We start from the raw sequence: 15027 nt of genomic DNA, 5'->3' as shown, positions 1-15027 counted from the left end.
CAGTCAGCTGTTCTCACCAAGGGATTGTGGGAACCACTTCAATGGAAGGCAAAACGCTTATTTCTACCTCTTGCCATAGCTATTCCATCTTATAAGGAGAATTGCATCAACACAGTGAAGGTCTTGGGGCAGATCTAAATGTGGAGGCACTGGAGTTAATATAATAAATAGTTGAGTACACATGGCAAGCTCAAAATTAGGTCCAAGGGCCTTGGGAATAGCCTGAGAACCCTAAGAACTGGAAATTTAAATAGTTTTCTCTTTATAGTCAGCTTTCCTGATATCAAGCCACAGATGACACCAAGACAAGAGGACTAAGGAAACAGAGGAGGGGAGGAGACAACCTACAGAGCACATGAGCTATACCTGTCCTGCTTCAGCATAGGGGAGGAGTAAATGATACCCAAGATCATGTACATACATACACATAGTTATAAAAAAAGCACACCTGGACAGGTGTGTGACACAAAAGGGGCTTCCTCCCATGCAGGATACTGCAATGGTTCAGCTTCATTGTCAGCCCAACTGGCTTTAGGAACACCTAGGAGACACCCCTCTGGGCATGTCTGTAAGGCGGGTTCCAGATTGGTTTAACTGAGGATGGACAGCTTGTGATGAATGTGGGCATCACCACTTTGGACTAGGGTATTGGACTTAATAAAAAAAAAGAAAGGGAGGGAAGGAAGGGAGGAAGGAAGAAAGAAGTAAAGGAAGAAGGAAGGAAGAAGGAAGGAAGGAAGGGAAGGAGAGAGGGAGGGAGGGAAGGAGGGAGGAAGAAGGAAAGACAAGAAAGCAAGGTGGGCACCAGTGCTCATCTGTTTTCTGACTGGATACAATATGACTAGTCTCCTTATGCTCTGGTCACCATGCCTGCCCTGCTGTGTTACACTGTACCCTAAAATTGAGCTAAGGAAATCCCTTCTTCCTTTAAGTTAGCATTGCCAGGTGTTTGGTCACACCTGCTAATATGGATGCGTAGCTTTGACCAGGTTCCTGGGGGTGCCTTTATAATGACCAATTAGTCTCATGACACTGGTCTGGTATGGCAGCTTCCTGCCTCAGCTGCTGCCTCTATACACACTGATGGCCAAAAGCTGAGCAGTATGGGAGTAGAACAGCCTAACACTTTCTCTGTGGGTGACACAAAGCTGGAGATGTCACCACTGCCTTATCCATGCCTCAAGACCAGAGGAGACTGGGCAACACCTGCTGTCCCACACCTGCTCAAGGAGACTGCACAGCACCTGCTGGCACCAACCTGCTCACAGGGGACTGGCCAGCACCTGCTGTTACACACCGGCTCAGCATCTTTCCTGACATGTTCACACAATCCCTGCTGGCTCTTTTTGGGACCACTTCTCAAATCAACTGTTTGCACAGAACCCTTAGCTCAGACTCCAGGAGAATGTGAGTAATGTGGAAAGGCCTGACGCTGTCATCTAATAAAAGAACATTGGTAAACAACCCAGTCTTAGCATCATAAAGTCCATGGAGGAGATTAGGTCATATTCTTACTCTTACACCTTCCAGGAGTCCCTGCAGAGGGAGGGCAGAGATACCCATGGTCACAGACACATGCTGTTGTTGAAGAGGGTCACTTCTGCCATGCTGCACACCTGCCTCATCACTGTGTAGACATGCTGAGTATTTTTGAAATTGGCTCTCATCATAAAGTATGTAGAGGGAGAAAACTTAGTCTTGTGGTGTTTAGGGGTGCAGCCTCTGGGGAGGTTGATCAGGATTAGATACAATCATTTGGATGGGTCCTATGATTGAGTATTGATAGCTTTTTAAGAGGAGAATGGGGACAATGGAGAGATAGCTCAGTTGCTAAGAGCACTGGCTGCTCTTACTGAAGACCTGGGCTTGATTCCTAGCACCCATGTGGTGGCTTACAACCACTTGTAACTTCAATTCCAGAGGATCTGATGTCCCCTTCTGACCTCTGCAGGTACCAGGAATACACATGGTGCATAAACATACGTACAGGCTAAATATCTATAGACATTAAGGAGGAAGGGGAGGAGAGACAGGTCTTTGGAAATCTGAGACAGAAGGATCTCAAATCTGAGGCCAATCTGGGTTATGCAACAAGTTCCAGGCCTCGGCTATGTAGGTAGGGCTGCCCCACCCTGGATGAGTTGTGCCACCTAGGGACTCCATCAGCATGAAAGCCATTGTCAGTTGTTTGCCTTCAACCTAAGACAGAACCAGGAACCAATGTAAATCTCTGCCCCTTACAGCCTGCCCATATCACTGTGTTACATGCAGCAGCATAAAATACTATGGCAGTCATGGAATGTTTCAGTATTCCACTTCTCAAACACTGGATGCCATCTTTATCTACAGACCCACAAGTGTCAACAAAGAATGGTAGATGGATAGTCAGCTCTGGGATTGCTTTGGACCTTTGCTAGTTTTACAAACAAACATACCGAGCACCACAAACATGCCCACAGACCCAAGTCGACCCCTCCTTCCATCTTCCTGAGACTGGGTCACGACAAGGAACAGTGCTTTGGATTTTCCTGTGTGAATGGTTTCTTTTATTGTTTTCCTTTTTATCTTCCCCCAAGGAAACAGAGCCTGACATCAGTGAGAAGCTGAAGATGACAAGCTTACAGGATGAAAGGCCCCCTTTCTCACATCACCCAGCTTTGCTGATGGCTCCCCGACTGAGAGCAGCCACAAGATGAGAGAGGAGAATTGGGGAGGGGGATGCTGTGAGGCAAAACAGAGACCTCGCCCTTCAGGTACTTCCCTGAGTGTGAGCTAACAAGACATTTTCCCACCCAAGTGACCCCATCGGAGCCTATGTATAGCTCAGCATTACCTCACCTCAAAGCCCTTGGGGACAGATGTGGAAATCTTATTAGTTTGTCATTGCAAGATTAAGGCACTTGAGATGCAGGGAAGTTAAAGGGCTTTCCTGGGGATATGCTGATAATCAAAAAGCCTGGGTTAGAACCCCATGCTGCTTGGCGGTTTGTCAACTTGACACATACTGGAGTCATCTGGGTAGAGATTGCCTAAACTGAGAAAATGCCTCCATCAGAATGGCCTGCGGGCAGGTTCTGTGGGGCACTTTCTCGATTAATGACTGTGTGTGAGGACCCAGCCCACTGTGGGCAGTGCCACCCTGGGCTGCTGGTTCTGGGTTGTGTAAGAAACTAATCTGAGCAAGTCATAACAGCGACCTTACAGCAGTATTACTCCATGCTCTCTGCTCAAGATTGCTGCCTTGAACCCCTTCCTCTCCTGGCTTCCCTTCAGGATGGACTGTAGCCTAAAAGTCAAATACACTCACTATTCCCCAGATTGCATCTGAACAGTGCTTTATTGGATACAGAAACCTTAACTAAATAGATTTCTAACTTTTCTGAGTTTTCTTCTATCGAATTATGAATGCCTTATGAATATAAATTCATCAGTCTCTTTCTCTCTTTTTTATTCAGACAGGTCTTGAGATGTGTGGTGATTTGAACCATAATTCAAAAGTAATTTTTTTCTTCTATAAGCAGCTTTGGGTCATGGAGTTATATCAGAGCAACAAGTAACTGTTACAGAAGCTATCTGAGATAATGAAAGGTGAAGGCATTTAAGCCTGAGCCCAGGGAAAGAAAATCGTCATAGACATGGCTGTGGGGATGGTACTGGCAGTGGGGGAGGGATGCTGGGTTGCAGACTGATGCTGGGAACACTCTGCTGCTGGAGGTTACTACTTAGGGGAAATCATTCCAGAAGGGGCTGGTGGGGACATTGTTGTTGGGGGTACTGTTGTTTGGGGCGCTGTTGTTGGAAGGCACTGTTGTTGGGAGGCTCTGTTGTTACTGTTTTTGCAGCCCCTGTAACTATTGCAGTGCTGTTACTCTGGCTGTCATGTGCTTTCTGTTGCTCTGTGGTCCTCAACATTCTCAGAGGTTGCTCCTGTGGCCACTGCTCTGCTGCTGCCACCACCGCTGTTGCTGTCTCTAAGATGTCACTACTTTATGCTGTTTGTGTAGGTGATGCCATGGGCCCTGTAACTGCTGTCATTAATGAGTTGGCAGTCACGTTCCCATCCAGGTTCAATTTTGAGTTTGAGACTCACAAACCAAACTGCACTGAAAGATGCCGTGACTTCTATCTATGCAAGTGCCTTTCTACTTCCAGAACTTCCACAGAGACTGGCGCATTCCCACCTGCCTCCCATACAGACATTTCTGAGCATGGTCACTAGCTTCCTCTGCCTCCTTCCTGCATGGGCATAGAACGTCAGCCAACCCTTTCTGAGATGAGCATGCCTAAGGCCAGCCACACAGGTCCCCATAATGCAGGGGTAAAGCAGGGAGAGCCTGCTGTGACTGTCCACTTCAGAGGCGTGCAGCAACCAATGCAGCTGTACTGGATGTTTTTGTGTCAACCTGACACAAGGTGGAGTTATCACAGAGAATGGAGCCTTCCTTGAGGAAATGCCTCCATGAGATCCAGCTGTAAGACATTTTCTCAATTAGTGATGGGAGGTGGTGTGGTCCATTGTGGGTGGTGCTATCCCTGCATCCCTGGGCTGAAGTCCTGGGTTCTATAAGAAAGCAGGCTGAGCAAGCCAGGGGAAGGAATCTAGTAAGAAGCATCCCTCCATGGCTTCTGCATCAGCTCCTGCCTCCAGGTTCCTACCCTGTGTGAGTTCCAGTCCTGACTTCCTTTGGTGATGAACAGCAATGTAGAAGTGTAAGCTGAATAAACCCTTTCCTCCCCAATTTGCTTCTTGGCCATGATGTTTTGCTCAGGAATACAAACTTTAAGACAGCAGCCTTGAAAGATACTCTCTCCTCAACCTGACACACCCACTGTCCTAATAGCTTGGCACTGGGAGAATGAAGAAAGAGATGTTATTTCTCTCTCTGAGACTTTTCACAGTGTACAGTGGATCAAACTCATTAATAGTCAATGTGAACTATGAACTGTAGACCCCTGTGGACTGAACGTTCCTTCAAGGCTGAGAACAAATGTTTAGCTTTTAACTTAGTTGTTTATAATGTTTGTAATTGGTTGTAATGATCACATGCAGGTACAGCAGGTCACTCGGCCTGTGTACACAATGTGTGATGCAGGAAGCAACTGTCACTCAGCCTGTGTACACAGTGTGTGACCCAGGAAACAACGAGTTACTCCACATGCTTCAGCAGGTACTGCTTGTGTTGGAGCCCCACACCGCTTTCTCCTTGTTACCAGGTAGCCACTGGGTAGGGGAGTACAGAGCTCAGCTTATGCTGGTCCTGGGTAGCTTTTGTGTCCCTAGGCATCTGGCCACAGCCAACAGTAGCCTCAGGCAGACAGGAACAGCAGCAAGTGGAGCCCCCTAGTGTCATGGTTCTCCTGTAGGGCACAGGTAGTGGAACCCTGATGAACATTACAAATCTGTGTAGGACTGGATTTTGAGGTCCCCTGGCACTTACCAATGGCCAGTATTAAAGCACCTGGGCCTGTGGTGTCTGGGCTCATTGACCGTGAAGACTTGGCAGCTTTCTGAAGTACTCCCAGTCTCCTCTGACTCTTCACAGCCTCGCCTCAGTACCTTGCCTCATCTTCTCCCTACCTTCACTGTGACCGTTAGCATTGTGTTTAAAGTCTAGACTTACTATGCTTGAGAGATCAGAAAGAAAAAAACCAAAAAACGTAAACCACTCACTTGTGCAGGCTGTACCCTGTCAGCCCACTTTCCTTTCTCCCCAGACATTGAAAACTATTCTGAAATTGACTGATCTTGTAAAAATGGCTTTCTAGCAAGATAGTAGGTCATAAAGCTAACGGCTATTTCTGCTTTCATAATAAAACTTGCTTACTCTGCTCAGAAAGATGACTAGTACGACTGCAAGACATATGTTAAAGCAAGACCCTGCCTACATGTGGGCAGAATACATGTAATCTTACCGGCTTCGCCTTTATAAGCAAGCTCTGGGCTGATACTGCTAAGGGCTGCATCATGGGCATGCTCTCAGGCACAGTACTGACCCCACAATGGATGGCAGTACCCAAATTAAAACACTGTTCTTATTATTATCATTCATGGTCATGCTCCAAGCAACACCAGAACCATAATATCACCATTCCTCTCATTTCCTATCCTTTCACACTTTCAGACTGTTCAGTAGCCTTTTGCTGCTGCTGCTGCTGCTGCTGCTGCTGCTGCTGCTGCTGCTGCTGCTGCTGCTGCTGCTTCTGCTGGCCTCTGGTCTTCAGGCCCACCTCTTTTTGCAGCTGTCAGTATAGCATCTGCTTCCTTACCTTTGTAGCTTTAATCGCCTAGCTTCACTTGCTTTTTTTCCAGAGCTGTATGGATCCAGTGGCTACCCTTTCTGTGGCTCCATCCGCTGGCTGCCCTCCATGACCACATAGGCAGCCAGCTGCTCTATCTCTTCTGTGGCTTTGCATGCCATTCCATCATAGATCATAGACTGTCTCTGCTGCCACTGCTTCTTCATGTGGCCACCTCAATCAGTTCTACTAAAAATAGGCAATGAAGGGCCACTCAAAATAAGTCTTTGGTTCCTGCACATTCCGTAGGCAGGAAAACAGAATCTTCATCAAAGAGACCAGAGAGACTTCATCCTGCAGCTGATGGGTACCACAGCAAACATTAGAGCTGGGGCATTCTAGGGAGGAGGGGGAGGAAGGATCGGAGAAACCAGAGGGCTCAGGGACACACCACTAGGACACAACCCAAAGAATCAATTGACTGGAACACATAATGGCTCACAGAGATCAAGGAGCCTATAGGGATCTGACCTAGGTTCTCTGCATATATGCTGTGGCTGAGTAACTTGGTGTTCTTGTGGGAATACTAACAGTAGGATCCAGGTCTGTCTCTCTTTTGCCTATATGTGGGGTGACTGAGTGAGCTGAACAGCCTACTGCACAGCTGGAGAAAGAGCATTGCATCCTGAACAGGGAGCCTTTCATGCAAATGAAGGTTTGTATTTGTGCCAATCATCACAATGACCAATCTGCAAGGTCATGAGGAAAGCACTCCCCCTCTGGCCTGGGTAGGAATATCTGCCAGGAAAGTATAGTAAGGCTATGATGTCGAGTCTCCAAGGTGTCGGTCCAGTGTTCAAGGTGGCATGAATAAGAGTATACCTTATATACAGCAAGGTACAGCAAGAGTCATCTGGCTGGTGGCTTAAATAAAAACCCTTTTGCTCAAAGCAGCCAGAGCAGTGAGGGAGAGCCCAATGTCTGCCAATTGGAGAGCAAAATCACCCTGTTCCCCAACATCCTGGCTGATTTACAGGAAATTAAACATGAGAAGAAACACTCACAATAGGAACTAAAAAAAAAATCTTACTACTGGCCTGACCTAGGTCCTAGCAGTGACTTTAACAATGTTTGGTGCCCACTTAGAGCCCCCTACAGGAGTGGGTCTCCTTCTCAACCCCATTGTGCTGCAGAACACAGCTTAAGCATCTACACCAAACTAAGGCTAAACACACAGTAGGTGCTCAATAAATGTTTACACAGCAAGTTGTGAGGTTGATAATTAAGAATGCTCTCAAGGGTTGGTGTGTATGACAGTCTGTCTCCTCAGATGAAAAATACTGAATGGAATTGTGTGTTTCAGAACTTCCACAGGATGCTTGGGTGTCCTTTGGGGATAAGACAGGGGCAACCAATGAACCCTTTTTAAAAATCCTTTTATTTTTGAGGTCTACATGTCCATACCAACTTCTTGTCCTTATCTTTAATGCAATTAAATTCAACCCCACCTCAAAGGGGTGCTGAGATAGACAGCCAGCTTCCAAAGCTGCAAAGAAGGCAACTAACTCTGTGGTGTTTCAGTTTACAATTGAGACTTTGTCAGTCACACAAGTCTGAAGGACTTGGGACCTGAGCAAGTTTCTAAGGACTTCCCCACAGAAGGCAGCTCCCTAGGAGGCTCACCCAATACTTCTGCAAGGAAGGGATCTGGTCAGATCTCATGGAGCTAGCCAGAAACAGCAGAGTGCAGGACACCTCAGAAGTGCCCTCAATACTCAGCAAGGAGCTGTGAGAAATCACAATGGAGAAACTACATGAGGGCAAGACATCCAGAAAGAACTTCAGAGAGCCTGGAGATTCATGCTTACACAAACCTGGGGGACCATACCCCTCCTGACAGGAATCCCCTGTCCTTCAGGACTGCAGAGGACCCAGGCAGATCTTGGATTAATGATGGGGGATGATTGGCAGCAGCCTGAACACTGTTCTACTCCACAGAAGAAGTCTGTCAAAGTGAACTCAATGGATAAAAGTCTCCCAAAGCTCTAAACATGACATTACTCTCCCTAAACAGACTGAAGTTATTAAGTCAATCAAAAAAAAAAAACAGGATTTTGATGCAAAATGAATAGGCTAAGAAATCTTTGAAATTCCACTCAGCGTTGATATTGTTAACATTTGTTGTTTAGTTAGAGGAGTTCTCTTGGAGTAGCATGGTTGGTGAGCATATGTGTGTCCTTGGGTTCACACACGCACACACACACAAGCACACACAAATACACACATGCGTGCATGAATTGTGTTAGATGTCACTAAGCACACTCTCTAGAGATTAAACTCATAGCACTTAATGTCTACAATGAAATGAACAAAGGTCCCAAATCTTTGGCTTTGGGGCCTTCATAAGAAACTGAAAAACAGAAGAGCAAAGTCATAATTCACTGAGGGAAGAAAATAATGATTACAAGGGCAGAAGTCAATGAAGCAGAAAGGGAGAGGCAGAAGAGACAACCGGCAAAACCAATGAAAACCCAACCCATAGATTCTTTGAAAAGATCAATATCAATACCATGAATAAACCTTTACTCGGTGTCTGAATATTGGTTTCCATTGCTGTGATAAAGCACTGTGACCAAAAGCAGCCTGTGGAGGAGAGAGCTTATTTCAGCTCACACTTTAAAATCACTGTCTTCAAAAGAAGGAGGCAGGAACTGAAGCAGAAGCCATGGAGAAACACTGCCCGCAGGCTTGCTCCCTATGGCTTGCTCAGCCTCCTTTCTTAATGCTACCAGGACCACCTAATCAAGGATGAAACCATGCCCAGTGAGCCAGGCCCTTCCACATCAATCACCAAACAAGGAAAATGCACCACAGGCTTGACTATAGACAGTCTGGTGGGGGCATTTTCTCAATTACGGTTACTTCTTCCCAAATGACTCCAGCTTGTGTCAAATTGACATAAAAAACAGCCAGTTCAGCAGACCCCTAAGGGACCTGATTACTTAGGAAGAAGTTGGGGAAGAGAGAAAGAAGAAAGAAACAGAGGAAGGAGGAGCAGAGGGAATAGAGAAGAGAGGGGAGGAAGAACAAGGCGGGAAGGAGGGGCCCATACTGAGCGGTGACATAATTATAGATCCTACAGAAATGAAAAGAATGACAAGATAATATTTTACCCCAATAAATTCAGCAGCTTATATTAAATGAGAAAATTCCTTGAAGGATCCAAAGCACTGAAGGCTTTTCAAGAAGAAACAGATAAATTCTAGATGTGTATCAAAGAAATTAGAATTTTAGCTAGAACCCACACAATAAAGTCAATAACTGGCCCTAAAATCACTGGGGAGTTTATCTGAATATTTAAGGAAGACATAATGACATTTTTCTCATCCACTTTCAGAAAAGCAAAGTCATGATATTCCTCTGTTCATGCGTGAACATGGCTGCTCCCACGGGCTTCAGATCTGCACACTTGCCAACCCATTTGTGGTGCTGTTTTGAGGAGCCAGCAGTACACAGCCTCAGAGGCCCTCACTGGATCTCCACCATGCTGGCATTGGGTCCCAGACTTCCAGGCTCGGAAGTAGTGAAAGATAGATACTCATGACTCACTCAGTCTGTGGTACTTTGTGATAGCAGCCCAAGATGACTACAATGTTGGCAGGACACACTGACCCATGCAGGTCCCCATTGTGAAGAGTGACTGGACCATGACATGCAGGGGCCACAGGAGCAGAGGGAAAGCATGGTCTGAAGGTCAGAGAAGAAACCTTGGAGAAGTTTTCCAGGTAGAACAGGTGTGTGTGTTTGTATACATGTATGTATTTATGAATGTGTATATTATATGTGTGCATATATGTCCACATGTGTGTATGTATATATATAGTATGTATGCATGTATGTATATATGCATTTATGTATGTATGTATATGCATCTATGCCCACATGTGTATATGTGTATATATATATGTATGCATTTATGTATATATGCATTTATGTATATATGTATATGCATGTATGCCCACATGTGTGTGTGTATATATATATATATATATATATATATATATATATATCCCCTCACATTTGTACACTTGCACCCAGGAAGTATGAAGCAGGGCCTATGAGAGCTGCTTATCATTGCAAGCTAGGCTATAGGCAGAGAATGTCCCTTACTTAGCTCTTTGGCTTAATAGTACTTTGAGGAATCAATCTTAAGAATTTATCACCTTGTTAGTGTCTTAGGAAATAAGGAACACATTTCATTGGGGCTGGCTTACAGGTTCAGAGGTTCAATGTATTTTCATTGTGGCTGGAAACATGGCAACATGTAGGCAGACATGGTGCTGGAGAAGGAGCTGAGAGGTCTACATCTTGATCTGCAGGTAGCAGAAGGAGGCTGGATGTGTGTCACACTGAGCTTAGCTTGAGCATTTAAAACCTCAAAGCCTCGCCTCCACAGTGACACACCTAGTCTAACAAGGTCACACCTACTCCAACAAGGCCACATCTCCTAATAGTGCCACTCCCTATGGTCTAAGCATTCAAACAGATGTTTATATGTAGGCTATACCTATTCAAACGACCAGTCAGGAACCCAGCCATGATTTCTCCCACAATACAGTTATCACACTCCCATTTAATAAAAGGAGAAACTGAGGCATACTGTATGAAGTCTTATGAGTCCATAAGTAGAACACTGGATGAGAACTGGGCTCTCTAACTAGAGCTGGGGTCCTTATCACATGGCAGGGTGAGAGGTTGCCCCTACATGATCTCCACTAGATTTGAGTATTTATTCTCCTGAGTTATGATAGAGTCCCAGCTTGAAATTATGGAAACGAGGCTCTAAGGGCTGGGGTTCAGTATCCAACATCACAAAGGCATGCTGGGAAAAAAATCTACAAGCAAATCCTTGTTTTCCAGAAATCCACCATGTGAATAGCACCCAGAGCTCCTACAAAAATCAGAGGAAGTACACTGGCTGGTTTTGTGTGTCAAATTGATACAAACTGGAGTTATCACAGAGAAAGGAGCCTCCCTTGAGGAAATGCCTCCATGAGATCCAGCTGTAAGGCATTTTCTCAATTAGTAATCAAGCAGGGAGAGCCTAGCCCATTGTGGGTGGTACCATCCCTGGGCTGGTAGTCTTGGGTTCTATAAGAAAGCAAGATGAGCAAGCCAGGGGAAGCAAGTCAGTAAGCAGCATCCCTCCATGGCTTCTGCATCAGCTCCTGCCTCCAAGTTCCTGCCCTGTGTGAGTTCCTGTCCTGACTTCCTTTGTTGATGAACAGTAATATAGAAGTGTAAGCTGAATAAACCCTTTCCTCCCCAACTTGCTTCTTGGTCATGATGTTTTGTGCAGGAATACAAACCCCAACTAAGATAAATTAGTACCAGCATAGTGGTGTATTCCTGTAACAACCTGACCATGTTTTGGGGAGGACTGTGGAAGGACTTTGGAACTTTGAGCTAGAAGAGCCATTGGGATGTTAAGAGCTCTGTGGGATTCTCTGAAGGAGCTTGGAAGATAATGTAGAGAAAAGTGCAACGAATTAAGGCCTGGCTTGTGAAATTTCAAAGGGAATATTAAAGACGTTTATCAGGGCTATTGCTGTTTTGATTTTGAAGGTTCTGTGGTTCTGGGTAGCCAGGGCTGAAGAATCAGCTATGATTAACAAGACAGCAGAACTACTAAAGCAAAACCTTTGCATTACTATTGATGCTGGTTAGCTGGAGCTAAGAAATTGGTAGTAATTAAGAAAAGACCAGCATCATTGAGGTGAAATCTGGGAAGTGTTTTCTGAGAGCACAAGAGGCTGTGTTCCAGAAATAGCCAAGGTTGTACCTCACGCTGCAGCTGCACTTGGAAATCTGTAAGAGTCACCCAGGTGACTACTTTTGAAGGCATGAAGGGGTCATAGAGAGCAGCTAAGGCATGGCACTGTGAGAGTCCAGGAAAGGCCATTAGTGAAGGCGCAGCCTCAGTTGCAGTTGATGTTTCAGCGGTAAAGGGTTCATGCAAAGGAGCTGAAGCTTAGCACCATGAAGAGAACATATGAGAGGCTATTGGTGAAGCCCAGTTGTAGCGGAAGACAACAGTGGATGGAGATGCCATTACCATGAGATGACTGCCAAGAACCGCAGCAGCAGTGGAGTACAGGCAGCTGGAGCCTAGAAGACAAGCTGTGTGCTACGAAGGGCAGCTGGAGAAGTGACCCAAGCCCTTGGAGGAGCCCAGATGATTGATCGTGAGTGCATCCCAGACATTGGACAGTTAGAGTTTGATTTTGCTTTTGATTGTGACTGTGCCAATATTTTTCCCTCTTGAAGGAAGAAAGTATTTTAGTGGAGCCCACAGTTGAGAGACTTTGAACTGTAAAAAGACTTTGAATATTAAAGGAGATATTTTTAAAGGATTGAAATTTTAATATGTAAGAATTTGTAAAGACTGTGGGACTTTTAAAGTTATTCAGACCTTGAGCATGAATAAGAAAGTGAGGGTTGAGGCTTAATAGTGATGTGTTTGTGTGTCAGGTTGACAAGGGGTCAGTCAGTTGTACTGACTGGATTTGTGTGTCAGTTTGACACAAGCTGGAGTTATCACAGAGAAAGGAGCCTCCCTCGAGGAAATGCTTCCATGAGATCGAGCTGGAAGGCATTTTCTCAATTAGTGATCAAGCAGGGACGGCCCATTGTGGGTGGTACCATCCCTAGGCTGGTATTTCTGTGTTCTATAAGAAAGCAAGATGAGCAAGCCAGGGGAAGCAAGTCAGTAAGCAGCATTCCTCCATGGCTTTTGCATCAGCTCCTGCCTCCAAGTTCCTGCCCTGCATGAGTTCCTGTCCTGACTTCCTTTGGTGTTGAACAGTAATGTGGAAATGTAAGCTGAATAAACCCTTTCCTCTCCATTGCTTCTTGGTCATGATGTTTCATGTATAAATACAAACCCTGACTAAGACAGGAAGCAATGGTGATAATGATGTTGCCTTGCTGAGGTAGGTCAGCTCCTGGGCCAATAAGAGTCTTTCCTCAACCATTTCCCTGCCCAACACTAACATATTCACATAGGCAGTAGCAGGGGATTCCAGTCTTCATGACACACACAACTGCAGAGGAAAAAGAGATCGCAGATATTGTCTCCAAAAATAATCTACATCTACCCACAGATGGCACAATTCAGAAGCCCACAGTGGCCAGCTCTAGAGGGTCTTAGTTTCCTTCTGAGTTGGGAGAATTCTGAGCATCCAGATCACATGATGGCACACAGCTGGCAGAGACACGTTCTCAATAAAAACAATGTAAAAGGCCAGGTTCTGGAAAGGAGGAAGGAGCAAGCAAGACATGGACTAGAGCATGTTCTGGAAGGAATATATAGGAAGCCCACTCTGGACTGGTCAGTGGGCACAGAGGAGGAAGGGTAGTGTGGAGATCTGAGACTGCCAGGAAATCTGAAACTCATACCTGAGCCCAGGACTAGTGGTACAGTGATTGCACAGGGTGACTGTTCATGTGGCCCAAAGGCAGTGCTAGAGTCCAGCTCTCCCCTGCACAGAACATTTCCTGTACTCAGTCAAAGGATGAGGGACACATACAGCTGAGATGACAGGTAGTCACAGGAAACCAGGCATGCAAACTGGGACTTAGAACCTGTGTTCCTCAAAGCGAGAATTCAAGAGCCAGCTCTGAAGGAAGGAGACATTCTGCAATCGGTGGGGTTTAAATGAAAATCGAGGAAGAGGCTGTTGGATTGCATAGGTTTGCCTGGCCATGAGGAAATCAAGACTGTGGCCAGAAAGAAAGGTGAAGTTGTTAGAGAGAAAGAGACAGCCTTTCAACCTGCTCCTTCCAGGAAGTTGTCAAGTGCCAGATCCACCATGAAAGGATGAGGCCTGCCCTCCACCTGCCTTCCTAAGGTTTGCATTCATTTGATCTAGGACTAACTCAATTTCATTATCTACCCCTTATCCCCACCCCCCAGGAAGTTCAATTCTAGGGAATTGAATTATTGGGACTGTGGTATTTAACTGACCTTCAAAACAGCACAGGCAAATTTATAGCAGGAGATTGGGAGCAGAGGATGCCTTTTGGGGGGCCTCTGGTAGCTCCCTAGTTTCCCAACTGGAGGGAAAGAATGATTTACATAATCAGAAAAATGAAATTGGTGATGATGTAGTTTGGATCTCGAATGTCAGCTCTTGTGTTGGTGCAGTTAGGGTATGGAGGAACCTTTAAGAGGTGGAGTGTCCTTCCTCCCTCCCTTCCTCGGTTCCCTCCTTCCCTGAACAGACACTGACTGAAGACCCAGCATGGTCATTTCATCCGCTTTCCTTTTTTTACTTGCTACTTGCTGTTTACCAGAACTTTGTGTGCCATTAATTATTCATCAGCATAATTAAGAAGCTAGAAAGCAGTGATAAAACTAATGCGTAATATTATATTATGTCTGTCAAGTATCTATCCAGGCAGCCACTGGCTGCTGTCCCGTGGGCATTGGCGGGTTGCAGGCACCAGGAAGTGGCATTTTTGTCAGCATCTCAGAGAAGCAGTTTCAGCCTCAGTGATTAAGGGTGGAGATGTTTACCCAAGGCCACACAGCTTGTCACTAAGACATGCTGGGCTCAAGGACAAGCCTGCCTAGGGACAGTGGCCATCTAAGACACCCCCCTTCCCCTGGCTCTGGGCTTCTTGATGCTCTGACTTAAAGCACTTACAGGTTTTCAAATGCTATCCTCAACCTGTGTACTTGGTGACACATTTTCCAGTTACCTCAGGGAACAGCGTCATTGTAAGTAT

This window comes from Arvicanthis niloticus, chromosome 7 (genome assembly GCF_011762505.2).
Source record: "Arvicanthis niloticus isolate mArvNil1 chromosome 7, mArvNil1.pat.X, whole genome shotgun sequence".
NCBI classification, from domain to species: Eukaryota; Metazoa; Chordata; class Mammalia; order Rodentia; family Muridae; genus Arvicanthis; species Arvicanthis niloticus.
This window is presented reverse-complemented; position numbering follows the sequence as displayed.